The 18,636-nt window shown below is 38.0% G+C and overlaps 1 protein-coding gene across 1 annotated transcript in view; it reads right to left on the bottom strand.

Annotated features, from left to right (window-relative positions):
- DCC (DCC netrin 1 receptor) overlaps positions 1 to 18,636 on the bottom strand; it is an 887,682-nt gene that overhangs the window by 608,265 nt on the left and 260,781 nt on the right. The window lies entirely within an intron of this gene.

Below are 18,636 nucleotides of genomic sequence, written 5' to 3'. Positions count from 1 at the left end.
TATCTAACAGTTTGTACATCCTCCTCATTGTTGTACAGTATTTCATTGCTCGAGAATTTGCTTATTTCTATTCCTGTTTTGGCACACCTAAGTTGTTTCCAACTCTATGCTATTATGAGTAAAGTTTCTATGACTGTTCTTCGATGAATCATTTTATGGGCATACACACTCATGTCTCCTGCATATATACCTAGAAGTGGAATTGCTGAGCCAAAAGGAAGGCATATGTTTTTGAAACTGTCAAATAGCTTTCCAAATGGAATGGAAGTTTCTTGGTTACATTCCACCAACAATGTTTGAGTAGACTGGCTGTTCTACATTCTTCTCAACACTTTGCATTGTCAGTCTTTACAATTTAAGCACTGTGGTGGGTGTGTAAGGGCGTGCCACTGTTTTTTAATTTGCATTTCCATGACTAATTATGTTGAGCGGTTTTATTTTTTTTCCCTCATCAAAGCATCAAAGGAAACCACATTATCTTTTTTTTCACTTTTTAAGTTAGCTTTTAAAATTTCTTATATATAGTTAATTATATACTATAATTGTGTGTCCAACTCTTTGCAACCTTATGGACAATAGCCCACCAGGTTCCTCTGTCTATGGAATTCTCCAGGCAAGAATACTGGAGTGGGTTGCCATTCCCTTCTTCAGGAGATCTTCACAATCCAGGGATCAAACCTGGGTCTCCTGCATTGCAGGCAGATTCTTTACTGTCTGAGCCACCAGGGAAGCCTCCAATACCATAATTAAGTTTGTATACATATACATACACACACAGAGTTGATCTGTGAAGTACATAGATTTAAACTGTGGATTTTTCGATAAATGTTTACTAGGATTGCACAATCTACATTTGGTTTAATCTATGGATGTGAACCTCAGATAAGAAACTCCAGATAGGAAGGAATCAAGAAGAATCAGCTATAAGCTTTTTATGCATTTCCAACTGTATTGTGGGTCAGCACCACTAATTCACACGTTGCTGAAGGGTCAAGTACATATTCATTATAATATGAAAGTATGATATAGTCAAGAATCAATATATGGATGATATATAATATGAAAAATATGGAAAAAGAGTTGAAATATCTTGGGAGAAAAAACATTAAGGTAAGGCCCATGAGCTTAATGAGTAGGAAGGGAAACTTGAAATCATTCACTAGAATTCCTTTAATTCAAATTAATCTGAATTTTGCCCCAAAAGCATTCCTTCATCAAAAATGTTTTATATAGCAATTCTATCTCATTACAAGTTTCTTTTTTATCTGAGTAATTTATTATTAATAACATTTTCATTACAATGTTTTTTTAAAGGGATTGATTTTTAACATTCCTTAGTTATGCAAGGCTTATTTTTTAATTGAAGATACAACTTGTGAAATTTAAAGAGCTATAACCTTGGGAAATAAATTGAAACACTAAATTTAGTTATAAGAAGAACAAAATATAGTCAAAAGGGAAACCACATGGAAAATGGATTATGTTTTCAGAAAATGAGTATTTTAAGAATTGAAATACATGACAAAAATGTTCAAAGATTAATTTAAAACAGAATTGTTTCTAAACAGAAGGGTTTTCATTAGATGCAAGCATCAATGAGTGTTATTGATACCTTTTTTCAATTATGTGCAATCAAAACTATTTTCTTTTTTTTTTTATTTTATTTATTTTTTTGTGACTTTCTCAAAATTTATTTATTTATTTATTTTTATAATTTTTTTTTCTTTACAGTTAAAAGTATTTTTATTAAAAAAGCACAAATGCAAAGAAATGAACAGAGGAAAAATTATGCGTCGAACCTGGACTGGTCACTTATGATAATATACATGCTACAATTCCATTCTCCCCAATCATTCCACCTTCACCCTCTCCCACAGAGTCCCAAAGACTGTTCTAAATGCCTATGTCTCTTTTGCAGTCTCTTATACAGGGTTCAGGTTACCATTTTTCTAAATTCCATATATATGCGTTAATATACGGTATTGATGTTCTTCTTTCTGGCTTACTTCACTCTGTATAATTGGCTCCAATTTCATCCACCTCATTAAAACTGATTCAAATGCATTCTTTTTGATGGCTGAGAAATACTCCATTGTGTATATGTACCAAAGCTTTCTTATCCATTCATCTGCAGATGGACATCTAGGTTGCTTCCATGTCCTGGCTATTATAAACAGTGCTGCAATGAACATTGGAGTACATGTGTCTCTTTCAATTCTGGTTTCCTCGGTGTGTATGCCCAGGAGTGCAATCGCTGGATCATATGGCAGTTCTATTTCCAGTTTTCTGAGGAATCTCCACACTGTTCTCCATAGTGGCTGTACTAGTTTGCATTCCCACCAACAGTGTAAGAGGGTTCCCTTCTCTCCACACCCTCTCCAGCATTTACTGCATGTAGACTTTTGGATAGCAGCCATTCTGACTGGTGTGAAATGGTATCTCATTGTGGTTTTGATTTGCATTTCTCTGATTACTATTTTCCTATCAACAATTGAACATAAAATAAACTATTATTATTTACATCCTTATATATGTTTTCAGTCAGATTATTAGTAAAGGAGCTTAGAGAATTTTTAAGGAGTAATTTTGTCAACATATTTATTACATGGCAGTCAATTAATATTACTGTGAGTCACATATTAAATCTGCATTTTTAATATAAGTGCAACTACTTAATATCAGATTTAAACATACCCTGAGTGAGAAATCAGGCTAGTTTTCTTGGAAGGTGGTAGAGCTACATTCTAATATTGTTCAACAAATTTTCCCTTTTTAGCTTCATTACTAAATCATTTCATCAAAAAATCAAATGTGAATTACACATTAAAAAATACTTTTAATTATAATCACTGCAATGTCATTTGTAAAAATAATGCTTGCTGTACATCAAAAGATAGAAATGTTGATCTGCACAATGATGTTTCACTAAGATAAAAATTAGGGAAAAATTATTTGCAAGCTTTTCAAAGTGTACCCTATTTCTTTTTTAAAAAAGTATATTCCTATAAAGGTTAACTTGAAGTTTAAACTTCTAGGTATGTATCTCTCCACGGATATATCTCTCTTTCTTTAAATACTGAGTCTTACATATTTTTTCTTGAACAAATAAGCAATGGAGCATATTTGACAAAGAAGTTTGGCTTAGATTGATAACTAAATATACAAATAAACATTGGGCGTGTTTCAAACTTAGTGAAATTAATTCTCCTGACTAATGACAGAGATAAGAAAGAAAAACAGTGCATTACTTTCTATTAGTATATCTAATAGCCAAAGCAATTTTAGATTAGATTAATTAGAAAAGCGTGGGCATCCTAATTATATCACCGCAGAAACAAAGCGATATCAACTTACTATTTTCAATCATGACAATAGATCAAATTAGACAGGGTATTTTGTTGCAGAAGATTTACACAAACAGATCATGGCATGAAAGAAGCTTGGGAATGAATTAGATTTTTGCAAAGATTAATTACAACATAAACTAAACAAAATCAGTATGAGGCAAGATCACATGAGTGGGTCTAATCAATTTTGAGTGAATTTAAGGTAGTGATATTTGATGGATTTGATTTTTAAAAACATCTGTCACGTGTGGTTTCACAGAGTTATTCCTGCTGTTTCATTGCCTCTACCTAGAGAATTCACCAGGGTTTCAACACTAAAACTCAGGACATGATTAGACCAGAGACAACATCATTGACTCTGAAAGCCAACAGGGAGATGATTTCAATTGGGTTAGTCCATAGGCGAAGCATATTAAAACTTTTAAGGCTGGGTGTCCAGTTCAGAACATAAAACATATGATTGCTTTTGAAAATTTCCATATGATCTAACAGAAACTTTAAATAACCTAACTAACTCTAAATACCAGAACCTAACTAAATGTCAATAAATTTTTATCTTCTTACTAATACATATGACGAACAGACTTACTCTACCCTCTAGATATATATGATGGAGAAATGTTAATAGATACGAATATCTAACATAAGGTCCCCCCAAAAATCACCTTACTAGATAGGTTTGAATCCAAAGCTTATACAATATTTTTTAAATCTTGACTTTCTTATCTGTTTTTACTCTAAATCTGGGATCACCAGCATGATTTCCCTAATCACACAAGCAACATAATGGTTAGGCCATTTGGGGATCTAATGGATGATGTTGCATGTACAGCCAGTCCCAACCTTGAATGGTAATACTTTATATGTGACCAAGGATTCTGGACTTTGAGGAACAGGCCTGATTTTTTTATTACATTATGACCATCTTTTATTACATGAGTTTAAAGAATTACAGACATCTTTTATAGAAAATCTTTTAGCTTCTTGTATATATTTTTCAGGATGAATTCTAAATAAATAAAAATCAATTGTATATTAATGCATATATGTGGGCTTTCTGTAGTTTAGTGGTAAAGAATCTGCATGCAGTGCAGGAGACACAGGTTCAATCCCTAGGTCAGCAAGATCCCCAGGAGAAGAAAATGGCAACCCACTTCAGTAATCTTGCCTGGAAAGTACCATGGACAGAGGAGCCTGGCCGGCCACAGTCCATGAGGTTGCGAAGAGTTTAACAGGATGTAGCAACTAAACAACAAGGCATATATGTGGAATCTAGAAAAATGGTACAGCTGGACCTAATTGCAGGGCAGGAACAGAGATGCAGATGTAGAGAATGGACCTGTGGACACAGGGCGTGAGGGGAACGAGACACACTGAGAGAGTGGCACTGACATGCATTCACCACCACGTGTAAAATAGCCAGCTAGTGGGAAGCTGCTGTATAGCAAAAGGAGCTCAGCTCGGTGCTCTGTGGTGGCCTAGAGAGGGGGTGGGGGGGCGGGAGGAGGCTCAAGCAGGAGCGGATATATGTACACATATCCCCAGAGGCTCAGCAGAAAAGCATCTACTTGCAGTGCAGGAACTTCCTGGGTCAGGAAGATCTCCTGGAGGAGGGCTTGACAACCCACTCCAGTATTCTTGCCTGGAGAATCCCATGGGCAGAGGAACCTGGTGGGCTACAGTCCATGGGGTTGCAAAGGGTTGGACATGACTGAAGCGACTTAGCATGCATGCAGAGGTGATTCATGTTGTTGTATAGCAGAAACGAATACAACATTATAAAGCAATTATACTCCAATTTAAAAATAAATTAAAAGGAGAAAAGACATTATGCTCTGATATACGGAAATATGATCAGTTAAGATAGAAACAATTCCTGGCACTCATGAATAACAGAAAGTGATAGAAATCCAGAGTGGCAAGGGGATTATTAATGAGGGCGATAATACTCTACTCCCATTATCCTAACCTACATGCTCTGATCTAATCCTTTCATGTCTGTTACAAAGCCTTCTTTAGTATAATCCTGAAATTGCAGGTTGTAAATATGGGCATTTATTACAATCATTACTTCTGGCATTGTTGATGTAAGCAGAGACTCCTTTGTAACCTTTCATTTAACAATCACAAGTGTTGTTTGGCATTTCTTTTATTTTTGGCCTATATCAATGTTGGTACTGTTGCTTCAGTACTTAATAATTTTTACTGAAAAATTTCTTCTAAATTTATATACGCAAAAATTTTTTGTTAATTATAGCTGTTAAGTATACTATATTCACTCATCTACTTACAAATTTTATTGAGTAATAATAGTATATTTCAGAAACATGGACAATGGTAGTGAAACCACTAACTTAGGAAAACGTTACATAGCTTTAAATACTTTACATTGATGACATGAACTTATAACCAATTTAAGTAATATGGATATTATTTTAAATCCTGAGAATTCACTAATAATTAAGTTAAAGTTGTATATTGCAAGCACTCATTAGATCCAACAGGAAATGTTCTTCATTATTCTCTTCACAGAACATATTCTCTTTGAAAAACAGATAAATACTACTAGGCAGTAGCATATCCTGAAGCAATGGAAATGGTTAAAGGTTTCCGTTTCCAAGCCACTTCTCTGGAAGCAAATTAAGTAGAAATTACTGAGATATCAGCAGAAGTGTAATTAAGCAGAATAGATACTAATGATAAATGGCAAAAATGGTTCACGAGTCAGCGGAATAACTAAGCTAAGGAAGAGCTAGCTATCAATAAACGTGAAAGTGTGATTTCAGTCAACTGAATGCAATGGATTTGCAGGGCAACCTTTACCAGGGAATTCAAAGCATGCTAGAAAAAGTTAATATTTATTATGGCTTGATTTTTTAGGTGAGGACTTAACATTTCTACATATGGGATTCAGAGGCATTTTAAATAACATTATGCATAAAGTCTGGTGCTGCTTCATACTTTCACTTGGAATAGCAAAATCACTCTCTTCTTTACATAATACATCCTTCAGTGAATTTGGCTCAAATAAATTATTTAAGGGTCTCATCCTGAGTTTCAAGAACTGGGGGGCTTATTGGTTAAAATCTCCAGCATTTGAATTAGCAAAAAAGAAGGTTTATAGATCAGAAAACTGAATGGGAATGCCTTTAAATAGTCATGAGCTTCCCAGTTGGCCATGGTCCCCGACATTCATTATTATATGACACTGGCTCTTTATGTTAATATTTATGCTAACTTCCTGGTTCTGTAGACAATTAAATTTGCAGGTTTAAATTTTGCTACATTGAGAACAAAAGATTACTGCACTTCTAATATATGTGAAATATTTATACTATGCAAAATTTAATTTTATATTTCTTTATAAATATATAAATTTATGTTTAATATTTTATTTATAAAATTTACTTATATCATATTTATATTTATATAGCCACTAAAGATAATGGGGGTTTAGTTTCTATTCTCAGGCTTCTGACTTGCCTCTGACTCTCAGCATATTTCAGTTAAAACTTCATAGTTGATCTTGAGTCCAAATTAGGTTTTTCTCCCTTATAAACACAGTTGCTACCTCAGCTCTTATTTAATTCCAGACAATATACTTTGATGGATTTCTTCTATAAGTTGTCTATTTTTGCCAAGTAATGGGGCTCTCCACAGAGTTGACAGCTCAAAGGAAACTAATTCTATTTGGAGTTTGATTGCTCATTTAATTGGCTGATACCCATGCTCAAACTTACTATAAATTTATTACAAAATCTGTCATTGTCAACTTGGGCTTTTCTACATGTAAACACATCTCCTTAAATTATCATAGCCACTATAATTAAACCTCAGTGATTTTCCAGCAAAGGCTAGAAAGTTAAGTTCCATAAGGCCAGATGCAACTAATTTTGTTCTATGTTTGAAGCTAGGAGTACATACAAACAACTTAATTAGTTGCTTCACTTCAGCTAGGAATATTTTTATTTTGTGTTGGCTGTTGTTTTTTCTATAGCTCTTTGGCATTCCTACAATCCTGTCCATCATTTGCTTCAAATCAGCCTATGTTGATTACATTTCAGTTCGTACACCATTTCTGATGATATATCACAAGCAGTAAAGCGGTCTCTTTGGAATCCACGGTCATCAACATTTGCAGGAAAAGGAGGTTGCAAAACATCATGACCTTGTCATGCCCTGTTGGAAGGGGATCAGCTGCCAGATATTTATTGACAGGACTCAAGACTTAAGTGCTCTGTACACTAGAACTGACAAGGTCAGAGCAGCTTATAGGTAATAATGAAAGTGACTCAAACAGCTGTGCTTACATGATGGTTTGACATCCGTCTGTGCTTCCTGCCTGGCTGATATAAATGACCAACCTCTATAGAAGTGAAAGCTAACAATGTACCACGGCATACTTTATTGAACCATTACCAGTATCATAGGTTTCACATTCATCTGGGATTCTTGAATTCTGCATCTCTATGTTGGAGGTAAATATGCATATTGACCTCTAAATTTGTTCTTCCTTATGGAATATTTTTATCATAAAAATGTATCTCCAGGACATCATCAAGATGGTGATGTAGGTCACTCCACACTTCAGTTTCCTTCTCAAGAAAACCGTCTAACGACTATCTATAGACAAGACGTCATTGTGAAAACTCCGAGAACTCAGTGGTGAGCCTGAAGCATTCCTCACCCCGGACCACAGAGACTGAGAAAACCCACAATAGAAGGCAGGAAAAGCAGCTACGCTCCAAGTGCATCACCCCTCCCACAGGCTGGAACAAGTGTCACACAGAAAGAGCCCCTCCGAGCTTACGGTTTCTCCAGCTGAAAAGAGAGACCTCAAGGTGAAATCCAGTTTCTGAGCATTGCAGGACACTTTCTGGGAAGCCTAGCTGGGTCTTGCCTCAAGTGGATCACAGGAGGATCCAGACGGCTCAAGGCCCGAGTGTCAGGTAGAGATGAAGGAGGAGGCTGGAGCTTACAGCAACCAGCACTAATATCTTGGCAGACGGCATTCCTGCTTTGCAGAAGCACCTGAGCTGAGAGCTCCAGCCAGTGAATGAGGCCATATGCTGAGCTGAGCCTTCTCTGGCCAGGGAGCTCAGTTGACAGTTCTGCCTAATGTGGATTCTCAGCCAATGAGATATGTTCTACATCCATGCCTGGGGAGGAAAGCAAATTCCAGCCCCTCCTAAGTGCTGAGTTTAGCTCCTGGTAACCCACTGCAGAGAACACTGGCAGCCATGGAGCCCATCCCACAAGCACCTTGGACAGGGAGCCAAGTCAGCAGCTCTGCCAACTCTTACACACAGCCTCAGGGCCTGAGTATCCAGCGAGCCTGTTGAGAGGCCCTGGGCAGCTCAGGAGCTCAGTCCACAGTCCAGTTCTGCGGCATGGCACAGCCCAGCTGCTGAACCTCGCCCAGGCAGGGAGCCCTCTCACTGACTCCTCCCAGCTACAGAGTACAGCCTGCTTCACGCGGTGTATACAGCATCCCTGCACAGAGCACAATCTTTCTCCCTACCCAACTGCAGGCTACAGCTGAAGTCCCCTCCAAACAAGAGAGTCTGGCCAGTGATCTTGCCCCAGAGTGGAGCACAGTCAGACACCGACCTGATCATGAAGTCTAATGTGTAGCCCTGCCCAACTTCAAGCAGAGCTCCAGCCCCACTTCATCACAACACACAGTCCGTGGCTCCATCAGACCCAAAGTCCCCGCCTAAGGGACCACCTGAATACAGAAGGCAGCCAGAGTTTACCATCCTGTGTGAGGGCACAGTTTGAGACCCACGAGGCTAAGAGTAAGTTGAGGAGCCCAGGCTATAGACCCTTAGTGAGGGATCCAGCAAGCGGCACCCCACTGCTGTGACCTCAGCTGATGGGAGATGATTGCAGGGCCCCACGTGACAGCTAAAGAATAAAAATATCCAATTGGAAAATGGGCAAAGAACCTGAATAGACATCTGTCCAGACAAGATATTCATGTGGCCAACAGGTTTATGGAAAGGGGCTCAACACCACTAACCGTTAGGGGACTGCAAATCAAAACCACAGTGACACATCGTCTCATACCTGGTGGGATGGCTATGATCAAAAAGCTAAGAGTTAACGAGTATTGGCAAGACCTGGAGAAAAGGGAGCATTTGTTCAGTGCTGATGGGAACGTAAGTTGGTGCAGCCTCTATGGGAAACAGTATGAGGTTCCTCACAAAATTAAAAATGGAATTCCCATATGATCAAACAATTCTACTTCTGGGAATATACCTGAAGAAAATAAAATCACTATCTCAAGGAAGTATGTACACCCCCGTGTACACTGTGGGATAATTTATAACAGCCAAGACATGAAAACAACCTAAGTGTCCACTGATGAGCGAATGGAAAAAGAATGCGTGTGTGTACACACACACACACACACACAAATATACTGTTCAGACATATAAAAGAAGGAAACCCTGCCATAACATGGAAACTTGAGAGCATTATCCTAATGAAATAAGCCAGACAAAGACCTATACTGTATGATCTTACTCATGTGTGGATTCTAGAAAACAAACAGAAAAAGAGCATATTGGTGTTTGCTGGAGGAGGGGGTAAGGGAGACAGGTGGTAACAGGTGAAAGCAGTCAAAGGGTATAAACTTCCAGTTTTAAGATGTATACAGTTTAGGGATGTAATATACCACACAGTGACTATAGTTGGCAATAAACTCTATTGCATATTTGAAAGTTGCTTAAGAAAGTAAATCTTAAGATATCTCACTACACACGCACATACATAAATATTATGTCAGGTTAATGTTAAAATCTAATTGTGGTGATCATTTGCAACATATATGCATATTAAATCATCACACTGTCTACCTTACATTTTGTTGTCATGTGTAAATTGTATCTTAAAACTGGCAAAACATACAAATAAAAATTTTAAATGTATATATGAACTCATTTCTCTTTTGCCAGTTCTTCCACTTTTGCCATCATTTTTTTTACTTCCCTAGATTGCATTTTTAATGGTTAAAACCATTGGTATCTGTTGCTTTTCCTTAGCATTAACACAGAGGACATGGATAAATTTAAGAGGAGCATTGCCTAAGAATTATGCTTACTCAATCTATAGAAAAGACACCAGATAGGACACTTTAAATCTGACTCATATCATTTACAAATCTCACTTTGGAAAGTTGAGAAGATGATTCTCACACAACCAGTTGTGATTTTGTTCCTCTTTGTACCAGTAAACGTATTTGATGTCCACATAAGAAGACAAAGAAAATCTGCATAAAAACACTCTGCACGTTATTTTTACATGATAACTGAAGGCATATATATACGGACTAAAAAATGACAAAACTACAACCAGAGAGGTAAGCTTATTTGAGGGCTCTTCCCCTTTTCTGTCATTGTCTCACCCAGTATACTACTCTTAATAGTCTGCCACTCTCAAGAAAGACGCCACTATCGAGAAAGATGACATATTACACACATTAATATGTATCACATGCAAATGATAATTGGAGTGGACCACCAAAAAGAAATTATAATACACAGCAAATAAAGATTCTTTATAAGCAGACAGATTTCAAATGACAGCTTTTGTCATTCATGATCGTCCACAGCTTGGACCATCACCATAAACTGGAGCCTGACGTCCAGTGCCTATGAAAGGAACAGAAACAGGGATACGGATCTCAAAGGTTGCCACTCTCTTCTTCATCTTTCCAAGAGAACAAAGAGTCGCATGCCATCTCTAAGTGCACCATAGCTTTCATGATTAACAATGTCTGGAACCTACGGACACCAAGAGGTCATAAAAGAGGCATTCAGGAGATGAGACAGAGGTAGCATTTGACCTATTTTATTATGTCTGAGTAGTTCCACCCAAACCTCTCCTTAAAGTAACATGAGCTCTACCATTGACCCCAAGGTCATATTACTGGGTTTGATGTGTATTATAGATCCAAGAGGAAGGGACCTCTTAGTTTAACAGCATTTTTCAATCATGCATTGAACAGTTGGCCTTCAATAATCCATTATTTAATTAAATAATAGTGATTTCCCCAGCATTTTAATTAGCTGTCTCAGGTCTGACCATCAAGAAGCCAAGTTGCTAAGGAAACAGGAGAGGGCAAAAGCAGTGGGAAACATATCACGTCACTTCCTACACCTGCATTTTGACAGCATTGCTTATACTCCGTCTAGTCACAACCCCATTATACAGCTTTATTTTCAGCACATACCAATTTTCCTTAGCTCAAAGCTATGTACCTTTAGCTCCTACACAGATCAATGTATGACCTAAAGGCAGAAGTTCATTTGTCGAGAAGCCCTGACAGACCGCCTCCCTATGTGTTGGGGGCATACAAAGAAATAAACACAAAGGCCACCTGACGGGTTCCGTTCTAAGCTTTTATAAAGACCATGTGCTGCTACAGCTCCTCACTGGAGAGCCATTCAGTCTTGCCAGTAAATATATCAGGTGCAAATCTATCCTTCTGTCCTCCCAACCTCTCCCATTTGTCTTTTCAAGGTTAACACCGCTTCGAAAACAAGTGCTTTTTAAACATCTGTCATGGGTTTATTACCAAAGTTTCGAGAAAAGCAAACAAACAAAAAGAGATGTAATTAAAGGAATAATGAGCACACTTGTTGGTGTTTAATTAGAAATGAGTTAATTTTGAATCTCACCAACAGCCAAAAGTAATCACTGGTCTATTGTGAATGACTTGCTCATCCATGATGTTCCTGACCACTTTGCCAATGACAAGCAAAAGCATTACAGCACTGCCATCTTAACCACAAAAGAAGACAAAGTGAGTAATCTAAAGAGGAAATCCGCAATTCTTCCAAGGTAAAGTGAATGTGTTGGAAAAATCTTTTATTTTACAATGTAATGTTTATGATGATGATACTGATGATGACTTCTTTTTCCCTCAAAGACGACACCATCATCTGGGCTAATCTATATGTAGTTCTCTCATTCCCGTTGCCCTAAAAATACTTTGTATATTGTGTAATGCAGGAAGCTTAAGCACGGGAACGCTATCAAAACGTGCATAAGCTGAGAAACTAAAGGATATTTACACATGGCTAGGGCAACTTCACTTTCACGCACTGGAGAAGGAAATGACAGCCCACTCCAGTGTTCTTGCCTGGAGAATCCCAGGGAGGGCGGAGCCTGGCAGGCTGCCGTCTATGGGGTCACACAGAGTCGGACACGACTGAAGTGACTTATCAGCAACAGCAGCAGGGCAACTTCACTTTCACGCACTGGAGAAGGAAATGACAGCCCACTCCAGTGTTCTTGCCTGGAGAATCCCAGGGAGGGCGGAGCCTGGCAGGCTGCCGTCTATGGGGTCGCGCAGAGTCGGACACGCCTGAAGCGACTCAGCAGCAGCAGAGGGACAGTATTAGTTGTGCCATTAGACAGTTCTGCCAACTCCAGACAGTAAATGTTGACAATAAAATACTGTATCTCAGAAATGTCTACTGATCGGCATTCTATTTGGTTTATAACATCATGAAAACAAAGAAAATGTATTTTAAAATTGTTTTTCCTCTGGGGTAAAGGCTAATAATATATTTTTGTGATTATAGTAATTTTGTCAGATTGATACACAGTTGTTGGACAATACAGGTCAATGAAATTACAGAAAAAAAATCTGAAACAGCTGTATAAACAAACAGGATGAGTTTCTCATCATGTGTTCCCACTTACGGACAATCCCAGGAAAAATAATGAAAGAAAAAATAAGAAGGAATTTCTCCAGATATCAGCTGGTTAAAACTCATTAAGTCTGAGTTAGTATATGATACCTGACTCATTTTTTCTTAAAAAAAAAAAAGGCAAGACAGTAAAAAACAAAATATAAAAAAAAGACTTAATTTAAATAAGCTAGAGAAATTTATCATTGTAATATAATCAAATAAGAAATAGTCTCCTGCAGGTTAGAGATAGTACTAAAAGTTTTCAAAAAGGTCACCCAAGAGAAAAGGGTTATATTTCAAATGAAAAATGTGATTCATTGTTCTCATAAATTGTTGTTCAATCATGCAAAATCTGGGACCCAGAGGGAAAAGTCTTGAGAAGGTTTTGAACTATTTTACTATTATCCATCTTAGGAGAACACTTGGTCATGATAAGTCATAAGAAAGATGGTGGCATCTTGTTCCCTGAAAAATTTGTAATTGGAGAACTGACAACTCTTTTATATTCATAAAGGTCAGATCTAGATGTAAAGCACTGTTGTCAAACCTTCTGTGAACTCTCCTATTAAAAAAAAGGATATGATTTAACCTTGTTCAAGGGCCCTCTCTTGTAGTCTAGTCCAACTTTCTTCTATAACATCAAAGCTGTAAAAATCCCAGGGGGAAAAGAGTGGAAAATCAGGCAAGTGTGATCCAGTATTAGGCATTAGACTGATAAATATTATCAAGTCTCCTGGTTAGAAGTTGGAAAGGTGACCAACCTCATTGGCAGCATCTATCAATTTCCTTGGTGATTCAATTTTCTATTGTGGTTGATTTCAAGCTACTGACTTGATGGAACAGGAGATGGGAGGAGAGGCAGAGTAATACATCTTATATTGTATGTCTATCATAAAGATCCAATAGATGTAAGTAACCTCAAGAACAAAAGTAATAGCACAATGCAGTTAAAAATAATTAGGAACTTATAGATTATAAGTATTTATTACCTTGCTTTTAATTTAATTCACTTAAATGCAAGTTTATTTAATTTTAATAATGGCTGTGTTTAATTAGCAGCTTGCAAAAATTCTGAAAATTCACCAGTCAGCTTCCAAGAAATGTTATCAGCGAGCTTTAACACATTACTGGATCTGACTACCTGTTTCTAAGGTGTTAGTCTGGTAGAGTCTAGATGTTAAAAGAAATTTAGGCAGCTTATCCTCAACAGGTGAGTATATATTCTGGATCTTCAGTGTTAAATGAGAGAACAGATCCTGGTTCCTAGATTGCCCATGGAGATTTTGATTAAAACCTACAGAGCTTTGCCCTAAGAAAACTGTACATATGAAAATACCTATCCAACTTTATTTTCAGAGTCACTGCCTGTCCCTTCCCACTCTCACAGCCACATTTTATTGAGCAGTAAGTGATGAGGACATGGATGAGGAAAACAAGAGTCTAGGGGAGGCTCCCCAAGGAGTACTGCTGCATGATCTTGCACAACTGATTTTCACTCAATTGATTTTTTAAAAAATATCTGACTCAGAAGTAAGAAACTGACCGGTCAATTCATCTGCGTGTGCGATTAGCTTCCCAGGGCTGCCATCACAAAGTAGCACAAACCAGGTGGCTTAAAACAATAGAAATTTACCAAAAGGCAAGAAGCCATAGTGTGGGCAGAGCCGTTGCTTCTTCCTTGCCTTTTCCTAGCTTCCAGTGGTAGCCACCGATACTTGGCTCATAGCTCCACCACTGCAGTCTCTGCTTCTGTCATCACATGGCATGCTCCACGTGGTTACGTCCTTTTATATGGACACTAGTTATGTTGGATTAAGAGCCCAACCCACTGTAGTATAACCTCATCTTAACTAACTACAGCGGCAAGGACCCCTTTACCAAACAAGGACCCTTTTGCCAAACGAGGACACATTCTGGGGTACTGAGGGTCAGGACTTTGACATATCTTTTTGAGAGTGACAATTTAACCCTTAACAGGTGTTTAATCATTTAATAATTGATGAAAGATAATTAATGGTCCTGAGTTTGCCACCTTTCTCTCCAAAATAATGGTTTGGTCAATGTCAGTATTTCATTGTTCGGAAAGGAAAGATGTCTATGTTCCCATTTAACAGAGAAAGAAGCTGACATACTGATAGAAGAAAAATTTCACTCCAGATCACCTCGTGTATCAATAAATAAGCCTAGAGTTTTGTCAGATATAACAGTAAGGTTTTTTTCTAAAGCCCAAGTTCCCTTTCTTCCTCACTGAAGCCTGTCCTCAGATTTCACTTGAAGCCTGTTCTGTGTAGGTTCCTTTAAAAAAATCATGTTTTCTCAGGCATATTTGAATATTTTTTGAGCCTATTGGTTTATGGCTAGAACCATGCTGTTTTTGAACATGAGATACACACACACAAATGCTGCTCCAAAAAAGCAAACAGGTTTTTTGAAATCAATCAATTAATTTCTAGGGCTTTCAATGAACCAGTCAGGATGACTTAAAAAATCAGAACAGCTGCATTCAGTCTCTTCACATTTCACAAGTATTGAATGCCCACTATGTGCAAAGTCCCCAGATATAGCTGAGTTCAATTATCTGAAAGGCCATTTCCTTTACCAGGGATCTTCCCGGCCCAGGGATCGAACTCACGTCTCCTGCATCCCCTGCTTTGGCAGGTGGATTCTTTACCACCAGAACTACCAAGGAAGCCTCATTTGAAAGACAAATGTCTGAAAAATTCACATGATTTGTCCCCAGCATCATCGTCAGTACAAGATGCTGAAATCAGATATGAAATTATTTTCTCAGTTATTCTTTACTACAGTTAGTGCTTGTTTCTTGACCCAAACTGAATCCTTAATTCAGTGTTCTATTTCCAGACTTCCTTAGAAATAATAATAATATAACCTTTTAGAGCTGTACTAGTTTAGTAAAATATATCTAGGAAAAGACAAGGTATACATTTGAGATTTTTTAAAGAGAAGAACGGATCATTGCTGACAGTCAAGGAGTGAAATGTGACAGGCAAATTTTCTGAAAAGTTTCATAAAACTTTCTCCAATGTTGCTCGTGAGAATGACTGAAACTTAGTTATTCTCTTCTGCTTGCAATTCTCACCCCAAAGCAAGGATCTGTTGCATCAGAGTTCTGAAAGTCGATCCCTGACTTTACCAGAATGAGTTTGCAATCTGAGTTAAATAGTGAACAAGAAAGCCCATTCCATTTTCCAGTAGGTCTGTTGAGAGAAAGCTGCTTTTCACTCTGAACTCAATCTGCCTCCATGCCTTCATGCATCTGAAATTCTATCTTTGCATCTAGAGCCACACAAACTCTGATTCTATTTCCACGTTAGCATAGCCTGTGTTTCTCAGTTCAGTTGTGTTCAGTGGTTTGTTATTGCTATCTTCCATGTTCCAAACACTACCCCAGATAATGAGGATCTAGAAATCAGGAGAAGAAAGTCTCTTTTAAGGATCTCAGCCCTGTGCAGTTCTAGCTGACGGAGATTTCTAAGATGATGAATATATTTTATACCCACATTATCCAATATGGTAGCTACCAACCAAGTGTGGCCACTGAACATGTGGAACGTGATAGGGGAAATGAAAAGCTGAAATTTTAATTCCACTTAATTGTATTTTATTTAAATTGCCACATATGGCAATGGCCAATGTATTGGACAATATAAGTACGGTGGAATAGACAGGCTTATACATGGTTAAGGGCTTCCCTGATAGCTCAGGCAGTAAAGAATCTGCCTGCCAATGCAAGAGACCTGGGTTTGATCCCTGGCTTGAGAAGATCCCCTGGAGAAGAGAATGGCTACCTACTCCAGTATTCTTGCCTAGAGAATTCCATGGACAGAGGAGCCTGGTGAGCTATAGTCCATGGGGTCGCAAAGAGTAGGACATGACTGAGCGACTAACACTTTCACTTTCATACATGGACAAATGTAACAATAAACATACAGTTTCCAGCAAAGGAGGACTGAAATGAGAGACCAGGTGATGGCTAAGTTAGAGTTCCCTGCAAAAATGATGGCTGAGCTGTGTCTTGATGCTGAATTTAGCAAAGTGACCAAGTGGAGAAAAAATTTCAGGGGAAAAAAATTCACAAAATCACATAGGCACTCAATTCTATTGAGAACAAAGAATTCAAACACTAGTTTGAACACAAAATCTGGCTGCGAGATACTGAGTAGGCACTCCATTTTCCTCATGACCTTCATAAAATTAGTTTTCAAAGTACACTCTGTACACAATTTGTCTTAGTCTATAGGAAAAAAATAAACATGAGAATGTGCCTTTTCTTATTTGAATACTATCCTTCAAAATGTGCATCTGAAATTGAAATTGGCATTCTTGGCAGAAAAATGACTCCATTTAAGTTTAAATTTAATTAAAAGAATTCTATAAATTCTCAGTCTAACTGCTAATAAGTCAAGCCTCTCAAATAGTAATTGGAAAACGTGATTCTGAAGCAAGATGTAGAATTTTATGTGTCTATTACAGTTCATCTAGGTAATAAAAACATATTTCGCCTTCTAGGATTTTTTTTAATGTTGAGTCAGTCTTATTTGGGTAAACTCTTCTACCCAACCCTGTGTCATATTCACATATTTGGAAGTAAGAAAAGCTGTGTACATCATTGTTGAAGAACAGAATTCTAATGAGGATTCGAAAAGGAGGGAGTCCTACTGAGAGCTGTCAGAGACGGGTCCTCAGTGAAGACCCAGGAGGGTCATCAGCACTAAGACGTTCCTGGACCACCTTTTCAAGGTACACAGATTTGGTCTGAACCTCCCCCCGCTCAGTGAATACACTCTGTATTTGCTTTAGTCTAACACAACAAATATTCTTCGAATGCTTCTGATTTGGTTTGGCTTTTGCTTATTTTTAAACCAGGCACTGGGGATATAAAGGTGTAAAGATGAGACGGCGCATCTTCTGAAGATCCTGGGAGACCGAGGAGAAGGGACCACCTTCTCCCGCGCCTCATCAGCACGGAGCGCTGAGCCGAGCTTCTGGTGCCAGACCGTGGCTTCCGCCCTGGTTCTCTCGTTTCCTCTTGTTAGTGAATGTGTATCAGCCCTAACCTTGCAGTTTGTCCTGTTCTCATTCCCCCAACCCCACGTCCACAGATCCATTCTGTGCGTCTGCATCTCTAGTCCTGCCCTGGAAGCAGGTTCATCTGAAACATTATCCTACATACCACATATGTGTGCTCATACCATTAATAGGTGAATTTTGTGTGTCTTGATCAAAAATGACAGTCTACAAAAATGTTCACAGCTTGGAACACCAGGAGCCAAATTACATTTCAGAAGGCTGGGAAGAGAGACAGAGAGAGAGGAAGAGTGAGTGAGTGAGTGTGTGTGTGTGTGTGTGTGTGTGTATGTTGTGTGTGTGTGTGTTGCAAGATTTTTTTTTAACTTCCTAAATAGTTGACTCTAATATTTAATGAATTTATGTATGGTTCCCTTAGTAATCATTAGTGTTTACAACATGAAATGACACGAAGATCTCAAGAAAAATAATATTTAAGAATTTATGAAATTCAAAATAAACTATCACTCATGAATACTGCTTGCATGCAGTATCTC

This window comes from Moschus berezovskii, chromosome 28 (assembly GCF_049115385.1).
Source record: "Moschus berezovskii isolate FMDL1 chromosome 28, NW_MosBer_1.0, whole genome shotgun sequence".
In the NCBI taxonomy this organism is placed as follows: domain Eukaryota; kingdom Metazoa; phylum Chordata; class Mammalia; order Artiodactyla; family Moschidae; genus Moschus; species Moschus berezovskii.
Note: the sequence above shows the minus strand (reverse complement) of the source record. Positions and strands in the feature narration are given on the sequence as shown.